The following is a 12,848-nucleotide window of genomic DNA, read 5'->3' as shown; positions in this document are numbered from 1 at the left end:
ACCGGATATGCTCATCACAGGATACCACAAATTAACATAAGTTATCACATATATTTACATGTTTCCATGTCAACGGACGCTTTGTAACACGACAACTCGTCCTGTGTTTGACAACACGATATTCTTTATTTAATACTGTACATTGTTATGAATGGGACTTTATAAATCTCGTGTATTTTATATCAAGTTTTAGTGTACAAAATAGTCTCATCGTGTTTTATTATACGATGTCTTTTCAAGTCGGACAGAATATATTTGGTCGTATAACTGAGAACAATGTATATTTTCTCATTGACACATCCATATCCATGCATCATCAACTGGGATTTGTTAAGAACCATCTCATCGAGGTATACATTTTAGTTTCTACGTTCCTATTGACATACAACCGTAGTTCAACATTTCAACGAATAAAAAGCTTTATAATTCACTTTAAATTCTTAAATTATATGTACTAGCTACTAGGCCCTGCATGGGAGATTATAATATAAGACTCTTGGGATTGTATATTTCTTAATTCTTAATATTATCTGTCGTACAGTACAAAAAAACACAATCTAAGAGCTCACCCATGCTATAATTTACCGATGCTGTTGTCTCATTTAATTGTTCGGCAGAAATTACTGCTGTATGAAATTGCGACCTTCCAAGCTCTCAAAGAGCCATAATTCTCCAAAAAAATTAATTAGAATCTTAGAGTCTTGTGAATGATATCAATAATATTTCACACTTAAACAGTCTGAACTCTGAATATACCATATTTCTCTCATATTACCCCCAACCTTATACTCAGGGTGTCAATTTTCACTGTTGACCTACGTCCTAGCGTGAGTACCCTGGTAGAAATCCTATATAAGATCCTATAAGATCTTATAGGATCCTCTAGGATTCTTTTAAGATCCTATATTTTGCTTACTCATGCAGTTACTCCTACTTAACAATTAAGCTTGTCCCTCTTGTGAGAGGATGAAATTATTAAGCTCCCACCCTTTTATAATGAAAAAAGTCTTCTTATCAGATTTATTACTTTGTAGTACTAGTGATATACATGAAAGTGGTTATTGATTAAACAACTTGACATTCAAAGTGTTGGAATCCCCAATAATAAAGTTATATCATATTATACGTTGTCTAACATGGCAGGAAATTATCTACAAAGTGATGAATATGTATATGAAAGCCAAGTTAGGGTCAACCTTTCAAATATATTCCTCCTCTTTTAGAATCTGGGAACAAAAGACCATGTATCAAATCAATTAGGAGTCATTAAGAATCATCAATCATTAGTTAATTGAATCATTCAGGGAACTATAGAATAGGGTAATACAAACACAAGCACCAGCCTCGATCAGTTCCAATGTAACTTGACTAGCTTTTCAATTAGATTGTGATATTTTGTCCTTTTTAAATACAATTTCCCTTTCCTCTCCAAAATAATAATGGAGGCACATGGCTTGCTTGCCATCATCAAATTCAGGAGTAGCAGGATTGAGTTTGGAGTGGTTGGGGCATGCACATGCAGTGGTAATTTGCAAAAAGCCATACAATACAATTTTTTACCATAGCAACTACATGCAGAGGAAACTTAATTTCTATATGGTAGCTAGCACACGGATTCCCCACTTATCCCTGTAAGCTGGCAAAGTGTTATATAACATAGCAGCTATACCCCTGCAGGTCCATCACCCCTGATGATCCCAATTGTGTTTTAATCATTACATACAAGATTAAGCTGAAGCTGAAATCTTAACTAGTACTAGTAGTTCGGATATTAAAATGATCGCGCCCAAATTAGGGAGCAGTCATTATTAATGCCGGGGGGTGGGCCGGAAGATATTGCTTTACCTGTGGTAAATTTTTCATGGCCCCTCACTATTTCAAGGAAAAAATTTATGGCCCCCCCTGTTAGATCAACTAACTTTTCATAGCCCCCCCCCCCCATGGAAAGCGAACGAGTTATTGTTTTTGGAAAGAGCTGCTGCAGAAGCTAATTCAGTGGAAATACAATTGGCTAATATCAAGGGTGATGTGCAGGAGAAGTTTGACCATCTAAAAAGAAGAGTGCCTGTGGATATTGCTTCTAATTGTGAAAGTAGCCGCTCCACAAGAAGAAAAAAAGAGAACAAACGAAAGCATGATAAAAGAAAGGAACAAAGAAAAATATGCAGTAGTGTCAAGATCTTGGATGCTATTCTCCTCGACCATGCAAAGAAGAACAAGTTCATAGAGCAGTTAGAAAAGTCAGACTTTAGTTTTACTATAGAAAAAGAAGATATCAACATGGAACACTTGGGTTTATTAAAACCCAAATTTCACGAGCATGGCATCAAACTGTTATTAGAACAAGGTGTTTTTGCCAGTGATGCTTGTGAACTAGTTCAGAAAGTGGTTAACAGTTATAGTGAAAAGAAAAAGATTGTAGGACCGAAAAAAAAGAGAAAGGTCACAACAAAGAAAAATCAGATGTCACTTTTTACAGCTTTTGGCAACGCCAAAAATTAAGTGAACATTCATGTACCTCGGATTCTGATTTGGACTAATTAGTATTTTATGCATTTCATTGTTCAGAATTGTTGTTTCATGATTATTAAATAATGCATTAATTTTTGGTAGCCCCCCCTACTTCTCTCTGGAATTTTTTGTAGCCCCCCCTAAGTGGTTACTACATTTTTGGTGGCCCCCCCAAATATCTTCCGGCCCACCCCCCGGCATTAATAATGACTGCTCCCTTATCACAGTGTACGTCCCAATCCATTAAAAAATTAAACTGTTTGCATCGAAATATTTAGTCAGCTTATTAGGTGTTTCGCCTTTCGAACAACCGGCCCCAGGTTTCCACAGTTCACTCCCGACCTATACGTAAAAAAGAAGTAAAGCTCCGACTCTCCGTATTGTTTTTTCCATTCGTTTCTATCGGATGTTTTACGAATGTTTTATTGTACCAAAAATTCACTGCCGTAAAGTTGGATAAGCCTGCTTAAACCAAACAGTTGTTTATTCGTTTCCTCTATGACTACGCATGACTCTTATTCTATGTATATACCTTATTTGCTTTGTCTAATTCCTGAAGGTTCTTACAAGACGTGCTATTCTTTCGCAAGATACCATGTTCAACATAATTCAGTTCGATGAAAACACATGCAAATGGACAGAAAGACTTGTGAAATGCGATACGGAAACGGTAAATATCGCCTCTCGATGGATAAACAACCTGACTTGCGGTACCTCAACCGACACTATGACGGCCCTGCTCCAGGCATTCAGCGACCCCAACATCGAGGCTGTTTACATGATCACAATTGGATTACCCGACCAACGGCCAGCTGTAATTCTCGAAAAATTGAGTTCGATGTCCAGTGCCGTTCCAGTGCATTGCATTTATTTGAAAGGGACCTATTCAGATCCCGCTGTATGTGAATTTCTCAGAAGCCTCGCTGAGCAGACGCACGGATCGTTTCATATCGTAAAATTGTCGCCTCACCTTGGAAAGGTCGAGCAAGTTCTTCCTATTTTTAATTCTGCTAACGAACGCTACGAAGATAATGGTAAGTTGGCAAGCTGTTTTTCCAACCTATATAGTTATATGAAAACTGTTGTTCCAAAAGTTACGTTACTGATGAAGTTCGCGAATTTGAAACTATACAAAACAAGTACCTACATATTGTTAAAAACTTTAGTCTTATTCCTGTTACACGGTGCAATTTTTTTTGCAACTCGCAATAGAATTCTTTTAAGAGATATGTAAATTTGGCAACCACGAAACCTTTATGTTTATTGCAATCCATGGACGTTTCTTATGCTTATATTGCAAAGGTCTTCGTCTGCAAGAAAATTTGGCAAGTTGCAAAGGCCTTTAGTGTGCAAAATTTCTCATAATAGTATGGCACTCAGATGAGAGTTACCCAAATCAGCCTCATACCCAGGTGCCTCACTTGAATAAGATAAAAGCGGTATTCAGTTATACATGCCTCCTATTCACTGATCTCGATGTATCTGTTTGCAGTCCTTTGTGATATCGAATAAAGCGTCTGGGTACGAGGCTCTTTCTGAATAAAATTATCGCGAGTTGTTGTAGCAGTTACATTCTGCGAAAGTTTGACGAAATTCAACGTTCGTTCATTTTTTTGTAGATTCTACGCAGGATGACAGCAAGCCTTACCCTAACCCAAACTCCACGCTGGGTCGTGATTATCTAAGTTCTCTTAATTCACTCACTCCTGACAGGCTAGCCCCTGTTCCCCGCGCCCCTTACAGTGATCCTACCTTGGACGTAGAACGTAGGATCCTCGATGACTCGAAAGTCTTAGATTACGCGGATGCTTTGGTCAAGGCGCGAGGCTTAGCCCAATCTGCCGGGATACGTTGCTCTTCAACTCCTCTGGCGTCCTCCGTAATGAAAGGTGTTAAAGTCCTCGCTAGGATTGATAGGGATGGATTGTTTTACCTGGGACAAGTCAAAGACCAAGTAAGTAAGAATTGTGCAGCTGCAAGTGTGTAGTGTCGCATAAAACATTTAATTTAATTTATTATCTTAGGTCTTGTACAAATATATAACGTTTTTATATACACAAGCGCCAGATATGAGGTATGCTGCAATTTCATTGGTTGGCTACTAGACAGATATTAGCTCATATCTGTCTAGTAGAGAAAGCAAACAAAATGTGTACATTCTGCTAATCAGTTCTGTTGAATCGGCCCATAGACGACAAAGACTATAGACGTTTCAAAAACAGCTAGCAAGAGGCCTTATGCGAGAACGAGGCTAGTCAGGTTTTCGGCTGTCAAAACTTCAAAATCATTTCTATATTTCTCAATTTTGACTGGAAGAACATTGTTTTTGTGTTGCTTGACAGGTCCAGCGAAAAAGTGAGAAAATAAACAAATGACTTTTCGCGTAACTCGAAAGAGGCCTCTTGCTCTTTTTCGAAAAGGTCTATTCTCCTCTCTTGATCACATTTCTAATGCTTTTGTAAACAACGAGTTCAAATACTCATATATTCCAGCCAGTGTCCCAGGAAATTTTCCCTCCCCAAAAGAAATATATTGCACCCCCCCCCCCGGGAGCCATATTTCCTAGGAAATTTGGCGCGGTTAACAACTACAGATTATCATAACATCATACATTCAGTAGCAAGCTTTGATCGAAAATTAACATTAAATCTAATCAATAAATATAATACACACATATAACTTCGTTCTTAGGTAATTATCGTCAGTATTACAATTTGAATTTTGACACAAGAAATTACGTGCACTAAAGCTATAAATGTTGAGAAGATGAACTCTTATAAATGTTGTTAATTTTAATTTTTATAAACTGTGTAGTTTTCTAGCTATATAAAATACGAAGGCAAACCATGTTTTTTAGGGCCAAATTTCCTGTGACACCGGGTTTGTCTGCGCAAGTGACGTGTGAACGTATTTTAAGATTAAAAGGAACTGGTCTCGTCTGAGTTGATCAAAAATAACGAAGAATAGGATATAAGATATCGATAAAATGCCATGCCATTAAAATGCCGTCGAATTTATCTCATATTTAATGGTTTTCTGTTCCACACCTCAGCAGCACGTCTATTTGTCTGTTGAATTCAGATCTGAGATGAATTGAATATTTTCATGACACTTGCGAAATATTTATAAACGTATTTAAGATTGATTTTTCTTGGTAAAAAGTATCCTTTTCGTGGAACTCATTTCATATTTTAATTGCGAAATTATTGTTTACGAATTGCGACCAATTGCAGGTGGTAACCTTTTGTCAACAGACTTGAATTATCTTAGGTATTTCCTGTTTGTAAATTACTGTTTTGAAGAGAGTTTTCAAACACTTTATGCGGAAGCAATATTGGTCTGTTTTAAACGAATCGTTTTGTTGAATGTTTCAAGCAGAAAATTCTAACAGACTTTTCCAAGAACGAACACTGTATCCATATTCAGTGTATACAGCGAGCTTTATACTACAGAGCGACAAAAAACACAGAACTTGCTTTATTATTACGACACAAGAACGACATGAAATATGGCTTCATATATACCAGGCTACGATGAGGAACGCTTCGAGACCAAAGTCAACCGAAATTTCCTTTGTCAAATTTGCTTCAATGTCATGAAAGATCCTGTCCTGTGTTCGAGAAACCAACATTGTTTTTGCCGTTGTTGTATTACGAAACATCTGGAGAGTTTTCAAAGATGTCCAACGTGTGCTGATGAACTGACCGTAGAGACTTTGATCGAACCAAATAGAATGGTAAAAGAGATGTTAAACGAATTAAAAATTCATTGCATTTACATCGACAGAGGTTGTCCAGAACTAGTACAATTACAGCATCTTGACCGCCATCAAGATACATGTGGATATACACCGGCCGTTTGTACAAACCAAGGCTGTGGTTTAATTGTCAACAAGCGTGATTTTATTCACCATGAAAGTGAAGTCTGTGAATTCCGAAAGTTGAAGTGTCACTCGTGCGGAGAAATGACGAAAACTTTGGCAGATATGGAGGAAAGAATGGCAAATATCGAGAAGAATATGGTGACCAAGATAACAGTGGAAAAAAGATTAGCAAATGTGGCAAGAAATGAAAATATGGTAACGATTGAAAACCACATGAAGAATGTGGAGGTTCGAATGGGGAATGTGGAGGGAAATTTACGTGAGATTAAAAAGGGCATAGATGGAAAACGCAAAGCAGTCGATAATGAAGTCAAAGGATTAAAAACAGCTTTGGTCAGAGCTTTTGATGAAATGAAGGACGTTCTTATCACTATGGAGGGCAAGATAGAAAACACAAAAAGTAAACCGAGCGGCGATAGAGAGAATATAATTGTTGCTGGAGGTGATAGAATTGGCTCTGTGGAGATGTTTAACTGGCGTCAAAGAACATGGTCGCCATTACAATCAATGCCAAAGAATCGTTGCGGAGCGACTTCATTTATTTTTAACAATCATGTGACTATAGCTGGGGGTACTTGTGGTTGGCATGTTGTTGATGATATAATTAGAATCAATTTTGATACAAACCCTGATCCCTCAACTCAGTGGAGAGATTGTCTTGTTAAACTACCTGTCAAGTTGGCATTCCACAGCAGTGTGTTGTATAATGATCAGTTAATGATTTGTGGAGGTGATGACGGAAATTATTCATCTGACTTGATCACAGCGGTCCAGCTTGTTCCTCCATATACTGGAAAGACTTTATCAAGAATGCCTGAACGAAGACGAGGTCATAGAATGGAAATATTTGATGATAGCTTGTTGATAGTTGGTGGAAGAACAACTAAATATTTTAAAGACAACCTCAGCAGTGTCGTACTGTACGATATAAAGAAGAATGAGTTGAAACAGTTGTCACCACTGCCTTATGAAGTGAGTGATATGGCAACTGTGAGATGGGGAGACAACATCGTTGTTATTGGTGGCGTTGACAAATGTGGCAAGACATTAGATACAGTTATCATTTACAATGTCAAGACAGAACAAAGTCACATGCTGCCATCAATGAGATGTAAGAAGAAGGGATGTACTGCAGTTGTTATTGAAAACAACATTGTAGTCCTGGGAGGTTATCATAAGCAAGGACACCTGAAGTCAGTTGAAGGTTTCAACTTTGAAAGGTATTCTTGGGAAGAACTTCCAGAAATGTCCCAAGCAAGACACTTGCACACTGCTGTCGTTGTGTGAACAATGTAAAAAAATGGGATAATGAACAATAGCGCAGAACAATCAATGTGTTTCAAAGTTCTGCGTTGCGGGGTATTTGAAACGCCAGCGTATGTTATAATAATTTTTGTCAATAAATTTTTTCAAAATTTCTAATTTCAAAATGTAACTCAAATAATATCATTTTGTTAGTTACGATAATTGGGGGGGGGGGAGGGTAGCGTTTATTCATATTTCAGTTCTGCCCGCGGATTTCTTTTGTAATCGTTCTAGTTTCGGCCCTCAAATTATATAATTAGAGTCTAAATAGATACATGCAAATTATTTGTGAGAGACGATGGTTTTATTGTTGCACACATTTTTCGAGAATCCCGTGATATAATTGACATAGAATTTTATTCTTCTATTCAATAAGTTGTTGAGTTGCGCTGAATACGAAATATAGGATAATGATCAGGAGTTTGATTCACAATTTCTCCAAATTTCCGCAGGGTACCGACGACAGTTTTGTGATAAAGTTTGAATCGTGTCCAGGGCTAAGAAAACCAGCCCCTCAAGAAGTTCTAGTTTCCAACATGATTGCGTATAAGGACGCTTATCGTTTGAATATCGCAATGGGCGACAAAGTTCTCGCTCCATGGCAGCAAGATGGACGATATGGACCTGGTACTGTACTGGATGGATTTGAGCGAAGGGACACACAGAAGAAGGGTATAATATTTTCGTTGCATAGCACTTCGTATATCGTAATAAATTATCCTAGACAGGACATGTTTTGGAGGGACAAAAATGTGAGGACATCATGACAGTGTCAATTTTGGGAAAAGTTAAAAATATCTACTGTAAATATCTCAAAAAAAATTTTTGGTCAAACAAATTTTTCCCTAAAGGATAAGTTCAAGTAAATTTAAACTAGGAAATGGGAAAATACACTTTTCATCTCCCTTTAGATGACGATGACGGTGAACTATTGGTGACTTTCTTCAATGGTCAAACGGTCTCCTTAAAGCATGGTATTGCAATTCGTATCCCCGAGAATAGATTTGACCGCATATCTCTCGACATTCAGTTGCCTGAGTCACAAAGGAAAAAACAACGACTTCGTAGTTCTGTTATCCATTCTGAATTACGGCCTCGTCCGGCCAAAAGTGTATTGGAGGATGACAATCGCAATCTTCAGTTGGTGGGTATATAAGTCAGCCGAACATTTCTATGCCGGCAACTTTTCAAATTTGTACTGTATATAGATATGATTCTGTCTGTAGTCCTAATACATACTATATGTGTATGAAGGGTAGATTTACTTGGAAGAGGGCGCGCACCTCCCTAACCTAGTCTAGAGGGGTGCTGCAGGGGTAAAAATTTGGATAACTATTACGGATAAAAATTTGGAAAACAATTTAGGGGGACAAATATCGGTGTCTAATTATAATGTTCAACTATCCCTGGTGTGTATTATCAGCTGGCGCGCCGTCAGAGCCTTTTGAGCACATCGTAAGCTCAGTGCATGCAGGGTTGTGTAAATATTCTTAAAATATTCGCGTCTCGTATTTCATCCTTTTATCAAATTCACTCGACTGAAAACGAATGCGGCCGGAGCACAAAATCGTTTAGGTCAATATGAGCTCAATCCTAATATTCCTGTACAATCCTTTCTATGTAAACCTGAAGTACTCTTGACGAAATGGTAGATTAGTTAAATTGTCTTGTCAACTGCTATTGCAATATCAAAGCCATATTAAGTTCTTTTATTTTCGCAGGAAAATGAGAAACTGAAACAAAAGATAAACGAGCAGATTGTAGAGAACAACAATCTAATACGTGCCTTGGATCTGAACATAACAAGTACGCCGAAATATAGAGACTTTCCTGTGATTGGTAGAGCGACATCTCGTGATCTGGATACCGTGACAGCTAGTTCCATGAATCTTAGAGATTCTCCTGTGATTGGCACGGCGACATCACATGACCTGAAACCCTCGCGTATATATGGTAGAGCGTCATCGCATAACTTGTTGAGAGAATATGATAGCGGCGTATTTTCCGATGAAGAGTCGTGGGAGTGCGGTGAAGATTTGACAGCCACTTACAGCGGTGAATCGTCGCTGGTCAATGGCGTCCATGATAGACATTGTAAGTCTTAGAAAAAGCTAGCTGTTTAGGGCAAAATCCTTCTAGAAGAAATGATGAAACTGTATTATAATACTGCCTTTGTATCTGGCCAAAATTATATGCAAACTATTTAGCCAACAAATCCGATATATTGAAGGCATTTAATATATTGAAGGCTATGATTTAATAAAAACTTGATTTTTTATATTTTAGTTGATCTGTCAGTCACACCTCGCTTCACGCTTCCCAGGGAAAAAGTTTTATTAAAATCCGATAGGGATATCAAACCGCAGACCAAACCATGGCGTTATACGGCTGGCCCTAGTGCTCCATCGAAGCCGCCTCGCTTTCGAGAAACGGCGTTAGAGAAGCCACGGGAGGCTGGGGAGAAGTTTGAGGAACGTCCGACACACGAGGAATACCAAACTGTGGCAGGCGTTTCATTTCCAGCTGGGACTGGTGAGTGTGTCCTGTGTGATTTGTATAGGAAATACGTATGAGCATATGAGATTGAAAATAGACTCTGCCCTCTGAATAAAATTTATGGACCATTTTCTTTTAAATTATGAAAAATATGACAAAAAAACCATGCTCTTTACCACGCGGTAGATCGTAAATTTGGAGAGAAACCCAGGAAATGGCATCCGTATCGTCAGTTTGGCGACGGGGGAAAAGCAAAGGAAAATATCTCAGCTGTCTGGGAAAGAAAACACGTGAAACATTCGGAATATCAAGATGCCTCTGGGGTAAAATTCCCATCTGCTACAGGTAACGTCTTTCTTTCTGTAGTTATAATCGACGTGCATGCACTCCTGAAAATTACCGCTGCATACAGGACACGCGTATACGGAGGGGAAGACGTACTGAACTGCATGCTTTTGCATAGCATATTCGTTTTACACCTCTCTTCGTACTTAGATTTACAGAAAATTGCCCTTTCTAATAGCAAATTTAATACGGTATTAAGTTTTATTTTACCAAAATAAATGCACTGCACTTATTTATGCAAATATTGCTCCAAAATGAAATACGTGTTCACGGTTCGTCTTAATGTCATTGTATGTTTTTGCCTTCCTTCTCCCACAAAACATCATCAACATTCAACTTACATTCTAATTTTCGTGTACATTTATTTTGTCCAACAAAAAACATCAAGGCCCTGTTACATGGTGCAATTTTTTATGCAACATGAGTGTAATAAACCCAGACGTTTCGAGTTCACCAATTTTATAACATCTCGCAAAAGTACAATTGTTTAATGAAAATTGTTTATAATTAGCTTGCCTTGCGGTCTTTAGACAAGAAGTTTACACGAAGCTTAGACATGAACTGGAGTCCGGACACTGCGTTAAGAAACGCCGAACGCTCTCAAAATTGGGAGGATGGCCTGGGGCATGGTGACACAGAAAAGAACATGCGTTATGCTAATAAGTTGGAGCGCATGAGATCCAATAAGAGAAGATACTTTAAAGACATCGAGGATAAAGTTGCCGTAGAGGAAGGGAAAGAGGAAAAAGGATCGAATTTCGAAGGTGAAGCTCACAATTAATAAAGTGAAATATTTCCAGCAGCTGACGCTTTAAGTAAATTCCTACATCGGTTAGTCTGAACTGAGTGAAATCTAAATTTGTTCAAATATCTTCCAAGGAATAAGATGACAGAACGCGACGAAGATATGGCCGAGGCAGAGGTGGAACAAGACCGACTGAAAACGTCAAGGATGGAAACGAGGAGAGCGAAAAAAGCAGAAATATTAAAGCATGAAAAAGATCGGACTGACCAGGCAGAGAAGTGGAAGACGGAACGCATTGAGGCGATGAAGGAAAGGCAGGTGAAGTTTGCAGAGATTGAGGACAGCCATGAAATCAAAAAAGATTCAAAGAAAGCGCGGAGAGAGGTATAAAGGGGTTTTGATTTATTTTTCGTTATTTTTCAATCGTCCGTTAACGAGATAATAAACGTTTCAGAAAGCAACTCACTCACACTTATCCGTACTGAGTGGTAGATTTCAAACTCGTCGTAGCGATTCAATGACACGGTTTTTCCACTCGAAAAAAACTTGATTTTCATTTTTTACCTTAAATCATTCCATTGAGCGAGCATTTAAATACATATGATATATGTTATAATGCCTTTAAGAATAAAGATGCTGTACCTGGACATATTCTCAAACGATCAGCAATCTTGAACCAAAAAATGCCTCCTAAATTGATATGCACGTCGGTTAGGAAATAACTACCTACCTAAAAGAAAGTATACTGTATGCATGCATGCTCATTTATCTGTCAATGTTTTACTCGCGAAAACATGCCAGAAATTGCTTTGCAACGTGTATATAACTACAAATTCTATAATCAATAAAACAAAAGAAAATTGTGGTCTGACGGTCGCTCCTTGACAAGACGAAACAACGGATAACACGAATAGCGACGTTGATATTATTATGGAGCATATAACCTAAACATGTTTTGTTTTATTCATCCCTACAAGTTGATTCATTGATTTTATCCGTTCTCACATCAGGCGTTTCTTCGTACGAAAGAACATGAACGAAGAGAAGAGTTTCATGACAGACTTCGCGAAGAATGGCGAACGGAGGACGAACGTGCCGAACGTCGCCGACAACAGAGCGCAACCAACCGAGAGAAGCAAAATACACGTCAGCGAAATGCATATCGCGCGAAGGAGGCAAGGCTTTCTGCAAAACAGGAGCGACTCGGGAAATACCGAGCAAGCATCTTGCCTTAAATGTCATAAATTTATAATATAATATATATATATATATAATATATATATATATAATATATATATATAGTATTATATATATATATATATTTCGCTAGATAACTCTCTCTCTCTCTGCAAGTGGAAATCCATCCTAAGCATGCTGAAAAATATGCAAAAACGTTTTATTGAGTTTGCATGTTTTAGCTGGCCATGGGGATTGGTTGTATAATTTTTTGGCGATAAGGAGGAATAATTAAGTATTTAACAAACTATATTTACTAGTGAATAATTCACCGATTTTTTCGGGTAAACAAATGTATATACTGTATATGAAAATACAATTATTGTT

The 12,848-nt window shown here is 37.9% G+C and overlaps 1 pseudogene; it reads left to right on the top strand.

The window, feature by feature from the left end:
- Positions 1 to 227: 227 nt before the first annotated feature.
- Positions 228 to 12,520, top strand: LOC114537282 (annotated as a pseudogene).
- The last annotated feature ends 328 nt before the right edge of the window (positions 12,521 to 12,848 follow it).

Source organism: Dendronephthya gigantea, unplaced genomic scaffold, assembly GCF_004324835.1.
Source record: "Dendronephthya gigantea isolate DGI-Jeju-01 unplaced genomic scaffold, DenGig_1.0 000155F, whole genome shotgun sequence".
Classification (NCBI taxonomy): Eukaryota; Metazoa; Cnidaria; class Anthozoa; order Malacalcyonacea; family Nephtheidae; genus Dendronephthya; species Dendronephthya gigantea.
The sequence above is the reverse complement of the archived record's forward strand: the minus strand, read 5'-3'. Positions and strand labels throughout refer to the sequence as shown.